Consider the following 16,855-nt stretch of genomic DNA (forward strand, 5'->3'; position numbering starts at 1 on the left):
TTGACTTGTTCCCATTAGGACTCCATTGTAAGCTGTGTATATGTGTATTTTGAAAAAGCATATTTGTTACCAGCTTTTTTTTTTTCCTTCATCATGTGTTACCATACTTTTAGCAGCAGCCAATAATGGACTGTAAGATATAAAGGCACAGGTTTGCTTATGATGCTTTTGCAGAGACTGTGGCCTACACCATGTAATGTTATTTGGAAATATGGGTATTTTAGTACAATACATATTTGGATTTCCTAGGTACTTCATACCACACAATAAAAGTAAATGTTAAAATAAACCTGCTTGTTTATAGTAATAAACAAGAACATGGAGAGCATTTTAAGTCCAGCTAGAAAAAATACTTCTCTAAAGTGACCTAAAACTTTTGAAATAAGGTAAGAGATGATTCTCATCTGCTCTGGAATTCTGACTACTTCCTTTAGTTTTGAGATTCTTGAAACTAAGGGAAAAAAATCAACTTCTTAGTGCTTGTTTCTGCACGTTTCCCCTTTAACCCCCAATACAGAAGCTCAGGCTCAGACTCTTCTTGCACAACAAAGGTTTTGCCCACAACCAGTTACCATATAAACAAGATTAAGAAGGCTACTAAGAGCAGTTAAGAGTCCTTCCCCTGCACCATGAAGTCCAAGATGCCTGGAGGGTGTTGGTTAAGGAAACAGGAAGAGGAAATGTATGCACATTGATTTCTGTCTTTTTCGCAAGTACAACCTGTAACCACCAAAGAAAACACAGTGTACAAATACAATGCCTGCCTACTCTTTCTCAAGCACTTAATTTCGCTGTGAGATGTATTCCTGAAGTGTCACCCTCTCTAGTCCCCACCTCACCTTTCCAAACACCCACCGCTTCAGTGCTTCTTGCCCTGTGTTTACGGTTCTATCACCTGAGAATGTGAAAGAAATTTTAAACCTGGAATGCACTTGGTATGATCAGCTAGAATAGGAAACCAATTCGCTTAGCATGAAGTGCTGTCCATCAGCTTGGTCTTTACCCTGAGACTTTCCAGTGTTCTTTTTCTGTTGGACCATACCCTTTTCAGTTCCAGAGACTTCTCAGCCCCTTCTAAATCAATAAAGCTGGGTCTCATAAGCTCATAATTTATAGTCAGAGTTAGCTAGATTCTTTCAATCCTTCCTCATCTTAATTGTTGATCAGATTCGGTCTCTCCTTGTACTCCTGTGTGTTGCAAAACCTGAAAGGGAAAAGATTGAGCTAGTAGGAGAGAGGAAGTACATGTCTTTGTATTTTCTCTGCTGCCTCTAGATGATGGAGAACCGCCTTGCTGTTTGATAGCATGTAAGTGATCAGGCGTCATGAATGTTGTTGAGCTGTTTTACCTTCTTCTCTCCAAGACCTTTCACATACATTCTCTCTGTAAATGTAATTGACTTAAGGACAAACAAGCCCCTGTTAGAGCAAACACAGCCACTTCCAGCTTATAAGTGATTTTTTTGAGTCACTTCTCCTGTGTCTGTCTTCTGATGCCTGGTCCCTTCTCTGAGAGCAGGTGGACAGCTGATAGTGACTTTGTCTTGCAAAAGAGGCACTTTAGACTCACACCTGCCAGAGCTGAATTAAAGATCCTGCTCAAGTCCTGAACAATCTTCCACTTAGAGCCTAATTTGTCTGCCCTTGTTGAAAGATAAGAAAAAATCATTTTTATTTGCAAACTGGAAGAGAATGATAAGCCACCTGTGACCCAACAAGGTGAGAAGGTATTTAATTTGCATAAATAAAAACTCTTGGTGATGATGGAAAAGATTGTTGGTGAGTAAACATCTTCCTGGGCAGCAAGACCTAACAAATGACAAACCATATTGTATTGTTTCCTTCTAAAATTACTGGCTTTAAAAAGATCAAGAGATCAGAGTACTTGGCTTTTCACAAATATAAAATCATTTATTACATTATCAGTGAGCCTATATCACCATCAAACACAGAAAAGACCAAATTGAACAGAAAAGAGAACCCAAGTTCCAGAATGTAGTCAAATCTATTTTTTTTTTTTTTGGCCAGTCCTGGGCCTTGGACTCAGGGCCTGAGCAGTGTCCCTGGCTTCTTCTTGCTCAAGGCTAGCACTCTGCCACTTGAGCCACAGCGCCACTTCTGGCCATTTTCTGTATATGTGGTGCTGGGGAATCGAACCCAGGGCCTCATGTATACGAGGCAAGCACTCTTGCCACTAGGCCATATCCCCAGCCTCAAATCCTTTTTTGATACCACTGCATGCTACTTTTTTTTTTTTTCTGAAGGCTCCCTATAAATACTTGAAGTCGTAGTCTGTGAATCCATGAACTAACTTGATAAATATTATAGGTTAGAAAAAAGAGAAGTATACATTACAGTGCTGCTTCTAATCCTCGTCCCAATATAGAGCCTGGTAGAATCATTTTACTGTGAAATATATAAGCAAGAGGACAAATCAGCATGGTGGTCTTTCTCCAGTAAGAGTTTCTCATTTGAAAATTTGCTGGCCATCTAATCCCCGATAAAAACTCTCAGGTTATAGAAGTACATCTCCAGATGGTAAATAATTGATTGAATTTTTTAAGCCACGTAAATGGAGCTTTGCTGTTTCCTCACCCAAACGCTTGGGCAGATCCACCAAAGGAAGACAGATTTCCAAATGTCATGTGATAAGCCATCATGGGTCCCCATGAGTAAGTAGGCTTATTTGACTATATGAGATTCAAGAAAGCTGTAATACTCAAAACTAGGCACACATTACTTGGTCCTGGTTAAGTAACTCATTTTTTTAACAGAGAAAATAGTGCCTCTAGTAGTTTTATTCACATTTTTGTTTGATCTGATTCTACCCAGAATATCACATTTTATTCTGATGGTACGCTTTTTCACCCAACAGCCTTCCAGTCTGACAGAATTTACTTTTTGTCTTATTCTTAGAACAACTAGGTCTTAGTATTTCCCGCTTGAGTGGTCAGGGAGTCATTATTCTATGGAAAATGCTACAGAGAATGTCATGTGGAGGAATGGCAACTATGCTGATTATAGTAAGTGATGCCTCAAAATGAAATCTGTTTTACAGCTACTGTGATGCATTTAATTATCTTCTATTTTTACTCTAAAAATTTTTGATAGTGATGTCATTTCCATTGGCTTCCAAGGAAACTCAGTAATCTCCATCCTTTGAAGGTCAGCCAAACTTCCCCCATGGAAAGCAGATTAGCATGGGTAAGAGATAGAAAACATCTGCCCAAGTCAAAGCCATTGTGCAGAACAGAGTTGATATTCCATAGACTCATCATTTAGGCAGAGCTGTCCACCATATTTCAAAATTAACAAAGCTGAGTAAGTGAATTAGGTATTACAATCACCATAAAGTTATTATTGAAGTATATCAAAGCATGTGTGTGATTCATGGCCAAACGGATTGCTAGGAGTAAAGCACTTTGAATACTGGAGAAGGAGGCAGCATGGGTGCTTCTGGAAGAGAAACACCCAAAGGGGACCTCAAGATGGGTGAAACTTTATTAGGAAGAGAGGTCATTCTTAGGAAGATAATTATAAACAAGCAAAACGCAAGTATGCACTTCCTATATTCCCATCCTCATCAGATTTTTTTTCTTTTCTTTTTTTTTTTTTTTTTTTTTGCCAGTCTTGGGACTTGAACTCTGGGCCTAAGTGCTGTCCCTGAGCTCTTCAGTTCAAGTCTAGTGCTCTACCACTTTGAGGCACAACACCACTTCCAGCTTTCTTGTGGTTAATTGGAGATAAGAGTCTCATGGACTTTCCTGCCTGGGCTGGCTTTGAGCCACAATCCTCAGATCTCAGCCTCCTGAGTAGCTAGAATTACAGGTGTGAGCCACCAGCTCCCCGCTATCAGATTTATTTTTAAACAATACGGGCACAAGGACTGGATTTTTGTTTGTTTCATTTTGTCTACAGTAAGGTTTGAACTCAGGGCCTTGTGTTTGCTGGCTAAGGAGGAACCCTACCACTGAACCACGCTCCCAAGCTCAAGGACTAGATCTCAAAATGCCTACTTCCAGGCTTTAACAATTAGACCCACTCCTGAGAAGATTCTTCCAATGGGAAAAGAAATGCCTCTAGAATCAGATTGCTGAATGACTAACTCCCAAAGTTAAATATTTATATAAAATTATCCATTATCTTGTGAAAACTCAGGCCTAATCAGTAGTGCCAGTTCTAAGACCTGAAAGGCAAGAGTAGGGATGCACAGGAATGAGGCTATTGGGGAGGTGTTGAGGGATGTCATAAAGAAAAAGCAGGCACTAAGTGAGAAGCAGCACCAGATGAAACAAGTTCTTTACTGCCCTTGGACTTAGGCAGACTTGGGGCAACTGTCTCACCAAAAGTACCTGCAGGATCTTCCTCACACCACTCTCAAGGCATCTTTTCCAGGCTGACTACATATCCTCAGTATTGAGAAAGAAAGCCACCCAGCAAATAGAAAACAGTATAAATCTCACTGAAGCATCTTGGTGAAGAATTCTTTTTTCCAGCCAGGTTTGCAGAACTTGAGACTGCAAGGGGTTCCAGCTTCCATAGTAGGAAAACCAACTCAAGTAGAAACAAACATCCCCAGAAGCTTTTCTCAAATACCTTGAGCAGTCTGAACTTAACAAACAGGCCAAGTGCCCAGGGGTAGTTTCCCTTGGGGAATGCCCACACTTATTCCCAGAGTGAGCTCTTACCCTTCAGGGCCCAGAATGGTGAAATCTCAGCCCAACTTAAGACCCTAATATTAACAGTACAAATAACATCATAAAATAGTTCTCTTTTTTTAAAAAAAAAATCCTTGCATTGCATTTGAAAATCTCAAAAAACCCTTTAAGTTGCACTTCCATGGGAAATTCTAGCTTTAATACAAGACACATACACACACACACACACACACACACACACACACACACGCACAAAATGAGCATCAAAATCTCAAAGAATGTGGTCATCACACTCGTGATTGGCCTTATTTGTAAGTGAAATAGGCAAACCCTGACAAATTCAGTCCTCAAAAACAATTCACCCTCTGCTTGGTTTCCTCAGAGTTAGAAAATCCACCATTAAAGATGGGTTCCTTTGGATGAGGGATCATGTTAGGTATGGAGTTTGGGAATAACATTCCAGGAGTAATAATACTTGAGTATTGCCAGGAATGGAATGTGAGCTCACTTACAATGAGAACAGGGGTCCCTTGCAACTAGTCTAGGGCCAGGGAGGAAGAAAGTTGAGGAAAGACATGAACAAATGAACAATGAGTTCACTTAACATATAATTTTCCTTGTGATTGAGAAGGAAAGGGAGAGGGAAAAGAAGGGAGAGGAGGGGAGTGGAAGGAGAGAATAGGCACAAGGGAAGGGAAAGGGAAGAAAGAAAGGAAAGGACGGGTGGGGGGGAGAAAGGGAATGAAAAGAAAAAGAAAGGAAACAAACAAACAAAAAAGAGTGAAATCTGTTTTCTAAGAGATTTGCCTGCACCAAATGTGAAATGCAGGTCTCACCAGAGATGATAAAGGTAATTTTGGTTGGTCTCCCTGATGCTGGAAGAATACATGCAACTAGTACAATTAAATGTAATTTCAAATCAACCAAAGTAGACAGTACAGAAGATGGACACTACTCAGTGACTGATAGAGTTCCCCTCACCCGAGAGCCACAGGTTTTGAGGCATTATGCCTCTGAGACCAAATGATGGGAGTTTCTAAATCGCTATGTGATCATCCCTCTGACTTTCTGCTCTGTAGCATCCTAGTGACATGATTTCCTTAAGGAGATTGTGGTTCTACAATAACTTGTGTATACTTTTTTCTACATTTGAAGGCAAGCCATTAACCACAGAAACCATGAATCTTGTAAAAAGCCTGACACATTAAAAATTACATATTGAAATTTTCAGTGAGCCAGTCATGTCCAGACCTACCTTTGTAAAGAAAGTGGGGGCGTTGTAAAAGTGGGAGAAGAAAATGGGTAATTATCTTCTAACCTATACACCCCGTGGCATGGAAATGAGTTGGGGATGGGATTAAACAAGAAGGAAAATATTTACAGTGCTCTGGCAGCAGATCTTTTTTGCCGTATATGGCAAGAAGGAAGAGCAATGAATCCAATCTTAGATAATAGATTAGCAGGTAATAAAGTGCTCCCCTCACAGTTTCAGACTAGGGCTCCTCTGACCAAATAAAGCATTGTTGTTAGGCCTCACTGAGCAGGGATGCCCCTCTGCTTTTAAAACACAGAGTACGGGATTTACTGTTGATGCAAACTGTTCAGAGTTCAACATGGCTGGCGCTAAATGCCACAACAATGAATATACATCAGCCACATTAAGTAACTGACTGGAAAGCTAAGAGTTGTGACCATAGGACACAGAAAAGGAGTTTGGTAGTAAAACAAAAATGAAACCAAGCAATCAAGAAGCAAGGCCTTCTACAAGCCCATGCCCCTGGAAATTGTTCTAACCAGAGATAAACAAAGCACTGAAAGTGAAGTGACTTCCTGGAGGAAGTCGCACCCTTCCAACCAACCACAAAGGAAAGACTAGGAGAAAGTCTATGCATTCAACCCCTGACCATCCAGAAGCTTCTTCTCTCCAGGGAGAATCACCAACTCCCCACCCTCCCCAGCCTTTCCCTCAAGCCCTAGGTGATTACCAAGCTATCTGTCATCAGGATGATTTGGAGGATGTGATCCTGCCTGGACACACCCAGAAAAGACATCTTTTCAGACTCTTGCCCTTCCAACAAAAGCTCCCTTTGGAAGTTGACTTCACCATGAAAATACCAAATGACATTATGTGAAAAATATACCTGTAATAGGCTGAATAATGACTCCCAAAGATTAGATGTTCGCCTTCCTAGAACACAGAAATGCTACTTTATTTGAAAAGGGGGACTTTCTAGACATGATGAGGTTAAGGGTCTTGAGATGGAAAGTCAGCCTGGATTAACTGCACAGGCCCTAACTGTAATTACAGTAGTCTGTATAAGAGAAGTGAAGGGGAATTGGACGCATAGAAAAGGAGGAGACAATGTGAGCACAAAGGCAGAGGTTGGACTGATGACTGTTCAAGGCGAGGAATGCTAATAGCCTCCCAAAGATGGATAAGTCTAGGAACAGATTTTCCCTAAAGTTTTCAGACAGAGACATGCCCTCCTCACAGCTTGTGACACTGACTTCTGATTTTTGACTTTTCTAAAGCCATGGGAGAATTTCTGTTGTTTCAAGCTAGTAAATTGGTAGTAACCTGTTAAAGATCCATCAAAAAATCTAAGCAATACCCAAGCACTGTAAAGAATACAGAAAAAAAGGAGAATATTGAGAGTAGAGAGTGTTATGGGCTGAATCGTGTTCTCTTCAATTCATATAATGAAGCACTAATCCCAGAGGTGACTGTATTTGGAAGCAAGACTCAGGTAAGGGAAGTTGAATAAGCTCATCCAGGTGGGAGAGTCCTCATAAGGAGAAGGAAGAGCCACTGGGGTTGGCACAGAGGACACAACAAGAAGGCAGCCACCTGCAAGTCTAGGAGATAGGTTCTTATAGAAATCAGCCCTGCTGGCACCTCCAGAACTGTAAAAAAATTAATTTCTGTTTAAGCCCATCCAATCTGTTGTATTTTGCTATGGCTGCCATAACCAACTAATATGGAGTGTTAACAAAAGAAGACACCTGGTGTAGTGGTAAAGTGCTTGCCTAGCAAGTGCAATGTCCTGGGTTTGATCCCCAGTAACAATAACAAAAAAGACACCTTTAAATTGGTTAGGTCCTTTAAGGAGATAAACCCAAGAGAACCCTTTCTCTCCACCCCTGACCTTACTCTCCACTGTAAGAAAAGGAATTTACACTGATTTAGAGGTGCTTTCACTAGCAGCAAAGAGGGGAGACTGGCCCAGGCAGGAGACTGGTAGGAGCAAAGGCTAAGCTGGCACTCGCATTTCACAAAGGGTTTCTGGCTACAACTACTCAGGAGACAGCTGTGTCACGTGCCACATGTTACAGCTGGGTAGCCCAGTGTCTAATCAGATGCAGATGAGATGGTTAAGCCCAAAGGCCAAGACAGGTATGGGTAAGCATGGCGATCAGACTTAGGGGAGGTGTAAGGGAATAAGAAATGTACGACATACTTGAGCTTGTTTCCACTCTCAATTAGATACAGGCAGAGGCTAGATCCAATCCCTGTCACCTAGACAACAGCATAAAGGAAGGGGAAACTTGGGGTTGGGGGCTTCTGCTTGCTTGTTGCTAGGGAGATGGCCTTCCATCTCTCTGCCTGAGAAGTGCCACTTCCCACACAGATGCCAGGCAAAGTTAAACAGGCCTTTCCAGAAAGCAAAGGTCAACTCAAAGAAGAGGCTGGGGTCCACTGAGACCCAACAGTTATATGAGACATGTTTAAAACTGACTCAGAAAGGTGGCTGGCAAAAACAGCCACTGGGTTAGAATGGAACCCCAGAATGGTGTTTTCTCATCTCAGAACCCCAGAAAAAAAAACAAAAAACAAACCAAAAGTGATGGCATTGCAACAGTACCATAGGGAAATGAAAGGGCTCCCTTGGCTGGCCCAGGCTTCACTTCATCGGACTGACACTGAGAGTCCATGCTCAGCACCCTGTCATACACAAGACACCCAATGTCTAAGATGATGAAGCCCTGAGTGCCTTGACTCACTGTCCCTCTGGTTCCACATGGCACTCACTGCAGCTCCTTAGAGGATTTAGAGTCCTGGGTTGTGGGTGTGGCACGAGTGGGTAGAGGAGAAAGTGTAGCCTTCAAGAGGACTGGAAGGTCACAACAGATGGGGGACAGGACTGCTCTGAAGACAGCATGAGCTCAGAAAATCCTTCATTCCTAAGGTGGTCCAGGACCCAGGTGAGAGAAGCTCAGGCATCCATCCGGAAGCCACGTGAGGAGCGGAAATGGATACACACAGCAGGTTTCAGTAGTCTGGGAGGAGCAGCCCGGGTGACTGTCTATCAGTCTCACTGCCTGAGGACTAATGTGGAGAACTCACTCAGGTGACTCCCTCTGAAAACCAAGCCCAGCCTAGGATTCACTGCCACACCTCCAGAGGGTCATGGACACCAATGCCTCCATTTCCTCACCTGACATCACTATCCTCTGGAGGCACCAAGACTATGCCATTGAGCCTGTGTTTGACACAAATAAAAATTGACATTTGACATTCCTAAAGTCATAGCCACTTCTGCCACCTCTTTGCCTCCTCTGTAGCTGGAGACTACAGCACCACCAGGTGCTGTTTCTCCCCTCTTTTCCTGTTGGGCTTCTTTCTCGTCTCTTCATGCCAATCTGAATCCTTCCTGGCTCTCATTCACCTACTTCCCCTTTCACTATGGCACACGAGGTAAGTGACCCAGGATAGTCACCTACACAAAGTACTGGAGGTAAAGCCCTACCTGCTACGTGCATGTCCTTTTCCCCAAGTCATCTTGGTAGCAGGGAACAGGATAGGATTGGGGGCTTTAGGATGTGGTTTATCTTCTCTTGGTGAACCAGTAAGGTCTTTAATTCACCACTAAGTAAGCATTCACCTGTGGGCCACCTAATATTATTCTGGCTCTTCCAAAAAAAATTGTGCAATCCTAATAGCCTACAACTCTATGTCAAGTGATCTTATCACAGCTCGCAATGGAAAAGAAACAAACAAACCATAAAGCATTTTTGGTATTTATAAGCTTCTTTCAAATAATGCCAAAGAAAATACAACAAGCCACATTTCTTTCTGAATCTTCTTGGAAAGTGTGAAGGAGAAGACTAAATATAAATCAATTATGTAAACTATTTAAATCAATCATATAAACATCCATAATCTCATGAGAGGTCTTGATTTTAAATCCTCATTCCTACTCACACTATTTTAAGAGCCTCTGATTTCAATACTACCCACTCCTTTTCTTAAGTTTTGAAATTATCTTTAGGTAGTTGTACAAAGTAATTGCCACTTAAATCAGTTTATGAATACAATATATCTTGATCAACGGCACCCCCATTCTTACCCATCCCTCCTCTACCCATTCCTTCCTTCACTCTTCTGAATTTTGTAGGATATACACTGTATTCGTGACCACGACTGTCCTCTCTTAAGTTACCATCCAACCATAATCCTTCCAGGTCCCCACAGCTAGGGGACAAAGTTCAAATTCTTTACATATGACGCTTAGAGCCCTTCCACTTCCACATCTGGCTTTAGCCTATGCTTCTCGATTCTTTCATGCCACTGGCCCCACCCACTCTGCTTCAACTCAGTTACTTGCTGTGGAACTCCCCAAATTCCAGACTTTTCAAACTCTGTGTCTTTGCCTGAGCTTCCTCTTTTCCCAGCACAATGATATCTCTGTCAGGGATGCCCAAACTCCTTGAAGGCTGTTACAGTCTCCAGCAGTCCACTGTTGCATTTTTGACCCCATCACTCTAACTCAAGGCCTATTCAGAGGGCCTCCCACAGTACCATACATAACCAAATCTATCTTTCCCATAAGACCATGGAATAATCCTAACTGCCAGTCTGGTACAAGAACTATTGTCGAAGGAAGATAAGGATAATCGAATGAATAAAAGTAGAGACTAAGCCTGGAGTCAGTGCTCACGCCGATAATTCTAGCTACTCAGGAGGTTGAGATCTGAGGATTGTGGTTCAAAGCTGGCCCAGGCAGAAAAGTCCCCATGAGACTCTTGTCTCCAATTAACCACTCAAAAATAACTGGAAGTAGAGCTATGGCTCAACTGATAGAGTGTTAGCCTTGAGTACAAGAGGCTCAGGGACAGTGCCTAGACCCTGAGTTCAAACCCCACAACCAACCAAAACAAAGCAAATTTTTTTTAAGTAGAAACTAAAATTAATGATTACCAAATGATTTTTTTTTACTATTCCACAAGAAATTGCTTCTCAGAGGTCACAAAAAGATTTTTTGAAGAAAAGAGAGCAAGACACAATTCACTTCTCACATATATTAAAAGGAAAAGATAAATAAGACCAAACCAGGGTTTAAAATCAGTGCTTCATGTTGACTGGGTTTTCATACTTGGCCGGTGCTCTTCTTGCAGGTCTGCTTTTTGCTGGTTATTTTAGAGATGCATTCTAATAGAATCTTCTGCCCAGGCTGGTTTTAAAACTCAGTCCTCTGGCAATAGCCTCCAAAAACATAAAATACCTAGGAATAACCTTAACCAAAGAAGTGAAAGACCTCTTTGAGGAGAACTTTAAAACCTTGAAAAATGAAATTAAGTCAGGACTAAGGAAATGGAAAAACCTCCCATGCTCCTGGATTGGGAGGATTAATATAATCAAAATGGCAATATTGCCAAAGGCTATCTACAAATTCAATGCAATACCCATTAATATCCCAACACCATTCTTTGATGAAATAGAGGAAGCAATCCAGAAATACATATGGAATAATAAAAGACCTAGAATAGCAAAAAACAATCCTAAGCAGAAAGAACAGTGCTGGAGGAATTACAATACCCAACTTCAAGCTGTATTATAAAGCTATAGTAATAAAAACAGCTAGGTATTGGCACCGGAACAGGCCTGAAGACCAATGGAACAGAATTGAAGACCCGGGAATGAACCCACAGAACTACGCCTACTTAATCTTTGATAAAGGAGCTAAAACAATAGTTTGGAAGAAAGCCTCTTTAATAAATGGTGCTGGCAAAACTGGCTCAACCCATGCAACAAACTAAAACTAGATCCTTATATATCACCCTGTACCAAAATCAATTCCAAATGGATTAAAGACCTCGAAATCAAAACAGACACCCTGAAAACACTAAAGGAAGAAGTAGGAGAAACACTTGGGCTCCTTGGCGCAGGACAGAACTTCCTGAACAAAGACCCAGAAAGGCTACAAATCAAAGAAAGGTTGGACAAATGGGACTGCATCAAACTGCAGAGCTTCTGCACGGCATAGGACATAGCTTGCAAGATAAACAGAAAGCCCACAGACTGGGAGAAGATCTTTACCGGCCATTCAACGGACAAAGGCCTCATATCTAAAATATATGCAGAACTAAAAAAATTACCTTCCTCCAAAACAAAACCACAAAGAACTAATAGCCCACTCATCAAGTGGGCTAAAGACCTACAAAGAGACTTCTCTGATGAGGAAATGAGAATGGCCAAGAGACATATGAAAAAGTGCTCTACATCACTGGCCATAAAGGAAATGCAAATCAAAACAACATTGAGATTCCATCTCACCCCAGTAAGAATGTCATATATCAAGAAAACTAACAATAACAGTTGTTGGAGGGGATGTGGCCAAAAGGGAACCCTACTTCATTGTTGGTGGGAATGTAAGCTGGTTCAGCCACTCTGGCAAGCAGTATGGAGAATCCTCAGAAGGCTAAATGTAGAACTCCCCTATGACCCAGCAACCCCACTTTTGGGTATTTATCCAAAAAACCACAAACAAAATCACAGTAAAGCCACCAGCACAACAATGTTCATTGCAGCGCAATTTGTCATAGTGAGAATCTGGAACCAACCCAGATGCCCTTCCGTAGATGAATGGATCAGGAAAATGTGGTACATATACACAATGGAATTTTATGCCTCCATCAGAAAGAATGACATTGCCCCATTTGTAAGGAAATGGAAGGACTTGGAAAAAATTATACTAAGTGAAGTGAGCCAGACCCAAAGAAACATGGACTCTATGGTCTCCCTTATTGGGAATAATTAGCACAGGTTTAGGCAAGTCACAGCAGAGGATCACAAGAGCCCAATAGCTATACCCTTATGATCACATAAAATGATGTTAAGTGAAATGAACTCCATTTTATGGAAATGATTGTTATATCACAGTTGTAACTACTTTCAACATCCCATGTGTATCTGTAGTTTCTACTATTGATGATGTTCGTGTATCACCTTCTTGTGATTGTATCTACACTATCTCTGTAATCTTATCTGAGTGAATGGGAAACAGTGTGTACTGGTATTAGAATTAGGAAATTCAAAGGGAATACCAAAATTGAGAGACAAAGGGTAAAATAAGAGAAACAACAACAAAAGCAATACTTGCAAAACTGTTTGGTGTAAGTGAACTGAACACCACAAGGGGGGAAAGGGGGAGGGGGGAGGGGGGTATGAGGGACAAGGTAACAAACAGTACAAGAAAAGTATCCAATGCCTAACATATGAAACTGTAACCTCTCTGTACATCAGTTTTATAATAAAAACTTAAAAAAAAAAAAACAACTCAGTCCTCTGGATCTCAGCCTACTAAGTAGCCAGGATTACAGGTGTAAGCACCAGCACCTGGACACAGTGACAACCTCTTAAAGCACATGTAGCTTTTTAAAAACATGTTTTCTTGAATCTGAATTGGGTTTTCATATTTAGAGGTTTTCATTATTTACCTCGTAAAAAGGAAAATAGTACACCATAGAAAACTTGTCATTTACTAAAAAAAAAAAAAAACACATAAAATAAAGTCATTCTAGCAGATTTTTAAAACGTGGTTGGCTTCAAGGACAAGAATGTGATTTGGATCTTGTAAGCACTTAAGCGTTCTGAACAAGCCTAAACAAACATCTTTAATCAGTGTTAGTGCTTTAAGGGAATTTTAATCTGCTGCTTAGGAGGCACTAATGTACAAGTTGGCAAAAAAAAAAAACACCTGTCACCTTTACCACACATTATCTAAATGCACTAAGAAAAATTGTTTCAGGTTCCCTGACATGCTGGGTATGAACACATAACAGGATAGGAATTCTGCAGTAACATATTTTATATCCTAATTGGTGACATTGACTAGTTCTAGGACAGACCAACACTGTCAATAATAAAGAAATACCAATTATCTGTCATAACAAAGGAGAATAATATGTAAAAATACTAACTTTAGTGGCTCATGTGAAGCCAAGAATAAATCTTTGACTATCTAAATGTGTTTAAATGTTATAAAATGTGATTCTAGTACAATGTCCTTCTAGTCAAATATACACATATAGGTCAGGCATGGTGGCACATGCCTGAAATCCTAATACTGAGGAGTTAGAAGTGTGAGAATCATGAGTTTGAGGCTACCCTGAACTACTTACCAAGTTCCGGACTGAGCTATATCTCAACCCTGTCAGAAGACAGTAAGAGAGAAAGAGGGGAGGGGGAGGAAAGAAGGAAGGAAGGAAGGAAGAAAGGAAGGAAGGAAGGAAGGAAGGAAGGAAGGAAGGAAGGAAGGAAGGAAGGAAGGAAGGAAGGAAAGAGATAAGGAGAAAGAGGAAGGAAGAGAGAAAGAAAAAAGAAAGAGAGAGATAGAAAGAAGGAAAGAAAGGGGGAGAGAGAAAGAAGGAAGGAAGGAAAGAGAATAAGGAGAGAGAGAAAGAATTAATGAAAGAGAAAAAGAAGGAAGGGAGAGATAGAAGGAAGGATGGAAAGAAGGAAGAAAAATAAAAGGAGGAAGGAAGGAAAGAGAGAAGGAAGGATGGAAGGAGGAAAAACAAAAAGAAAAGATAGGAAAAGCAAAACAAATTTAAGCACATAGCCATAAATTACAGATAGCACTCAGAACTCATCCAACACTTCAGCTGTCACAAGCCACAGGACACTTGATCCATAGGCAAGTGGAGAGTTAAAGAGCCAAGTTCTAACCACTGACACTCAAGGGCACACTCAAGGGCACCTAGGACTCCATTTGTGCTAATCTGAGCATCTTGGCATTCTTGGCATACCAAAAACTGATCATCTGGACACAAGATGTGAATACAAAGTCAAGCTTCCCTCTCTCATAGTTCATGAGTTTTATTATTCCTAAGTCAAGGAACAAATTATATGCACACCTATTCCCTATACATTAAAATGTTCATCAGATGTGTGTGTTTTGTAGCTATGTATGTGTAGACTGTGTAGAGAAAATGACTGATTAGGTAAAGAAAGGTAGATGAGCAATAGTAGTAGGACAAGGCAGGGGAGAGGTGTCAAATCTTCTGCTTGCAGAGTTGAGCAGTGTTCAATACCACAGAACATTAACTTGATTATTAAAAAGAGACAAAATAAGAAGAAAACATACTGATTCACACAAACCTGAAGAAGATAGGAGAAAAGAAAGCAAGAGTAACATCAAAAAGAAAATTCAAATGCCCCCAGTCACAGGGTCATCCATAGAATGTGAGTCTCTGGTAGAAAAAAAAAAATGGGAGGGGGGGCAGGGTCCTTGTCTAAGCAAGTAATTTGAAATGTTTTGCAAACTTCATTGACCTATATGAGACATCAAGATTTTTTTTGGTAGGTCGTGGGGCTGGAACTCTGGGCCTGGGCACTGTCCTCTGAGCTCTTCAGCTCAAGGCTAGTCTAGTGCTCTACCACTTGAGCCACAGTGCCACTTCTGGTTTCCTGTTGGTTAGTTGGAGATAAGAGTCACACGGACTTTCTTGCCATGGCTGGCTTTGAACTGCAATCCTCAGATCTCAGCCTCCTGAATAGCTAGGATAACAGGCATGAGCCACCGGTGCCTCGTTCATAAAGATTTTTCAATGAAATTCCAGAATCATGGGTAAAGAAGTGGTGCTTTCTTACTTGTTTGCTATCTGATCAGTGTAGGTGATGCTACTGTATCTTAGGCAGCCTGCTTCCTGCAGGTGCCAAACACAGCCCTTTTATTCTTTATTGTCAGATGTGCAAATGTCATTTTATTTTTTAATTTTTTTCTGAATGATTACTTATTTATTGTCAAAGTGATGTAGAGAGGGGTTGTAGCTTCATACGTAAGGCAGTGGGTACATTTCTTGTACTGTTTGTTACCTCCTCCCTCATTCCCCCCTCCTCCCTCCCCCTTTCCTTCTCCCCCCATGAGTTGTCCAGTTGGTTTACACCAAATGGTTTTGTAAGTATTGCTTTTGGAGTCGTTTGTCTTTTTATCCATTGGCTCTCAATTTTGATATTCCCTGTCCATTCCCTAGTTCAAATACCAGTATATACAGTATCCAGGGTACTCAGATGAGATACAGTGATAATGCAAGGACAACCACAGGAAGGGGATACAAGAGGATCATCAACAATAGAAGCTACGGTTTCACATGGCATGTTGAAAGTAATTACAACAGTGATGTAACAGTCACTTCCATAACATGGAGTTCATTTCACTTAGCATCATCTTATGCATTCATAAAGACATAGCTATTGGGTTCTTGTGATCCTCTGCTGTGACTAGCCTAAACCTGTGCTAATTATTCCCTATGAGGAAGACCATAGAGTCCATGTTTCTTTGGGTCTGGCTCACTTCACTTAGTGTAATTTTTTTCCAAGTCCTTCCATTTCTTCATGAATGGGGCAATGTCATTCTTTCTGATAGAGGCATAAAATTCTGCAAATGTCATTTTAGCATGACATTATCTAAGAGAATGGGATAGGCACACCATTATGACTCCTTCTTTGGCTCTTCAGAAGAGAATCAATGTCTTCTGCCACTGCCATTCCCTAATGTCATTTATTTCAAGCAAGTGATATTATCACTGGTCATATGCCTCGTCATCCTGCCACCCAGGAATCCCAGCTTCCACAGGACTCTCTCAAGAGTTGGTGCTGCTTTGTGGATGATGACACAAAAGCAAGTCTTACCCGGAATATGCAGGAAAATGTGAATGCTCATTCATTTTTTTAATCCTGTTAAATTTACTGCGTGGTATTTTACAGCATAAATATAGCCCAGTGTTTTCCAACCAGATCTTCTCTTGAACTCCTTAGGGACATGGCTGCATTCCTCCAACATGATGCCTGTGTGTGTGGACAGCGTCCCTGTCTTTCACTCACCACCTCCAGTGGGAAGAGGAGGGAGAAATCATGAGTAGAAAAAGAAGGATGCCCTTTGTGGCAAGGAAGTCCATCTCTCACCAACACAACT

Source organism: Perognathus longimembris, chromosome 8, assembly GCF_023159225.1.
Source record: "Perognathus longimembris pacificus isolate PPM17 chromosome 8, ASM2315922v1, whole genome shotgun sequence".
Classification (NCBI taxonomy): domain Eukaryota; kingdom Metazoa; phylum Chordata; class Mammalia; order Rodentia; family Heteromyidae; genus Perognathus; species Perognathus longimembris.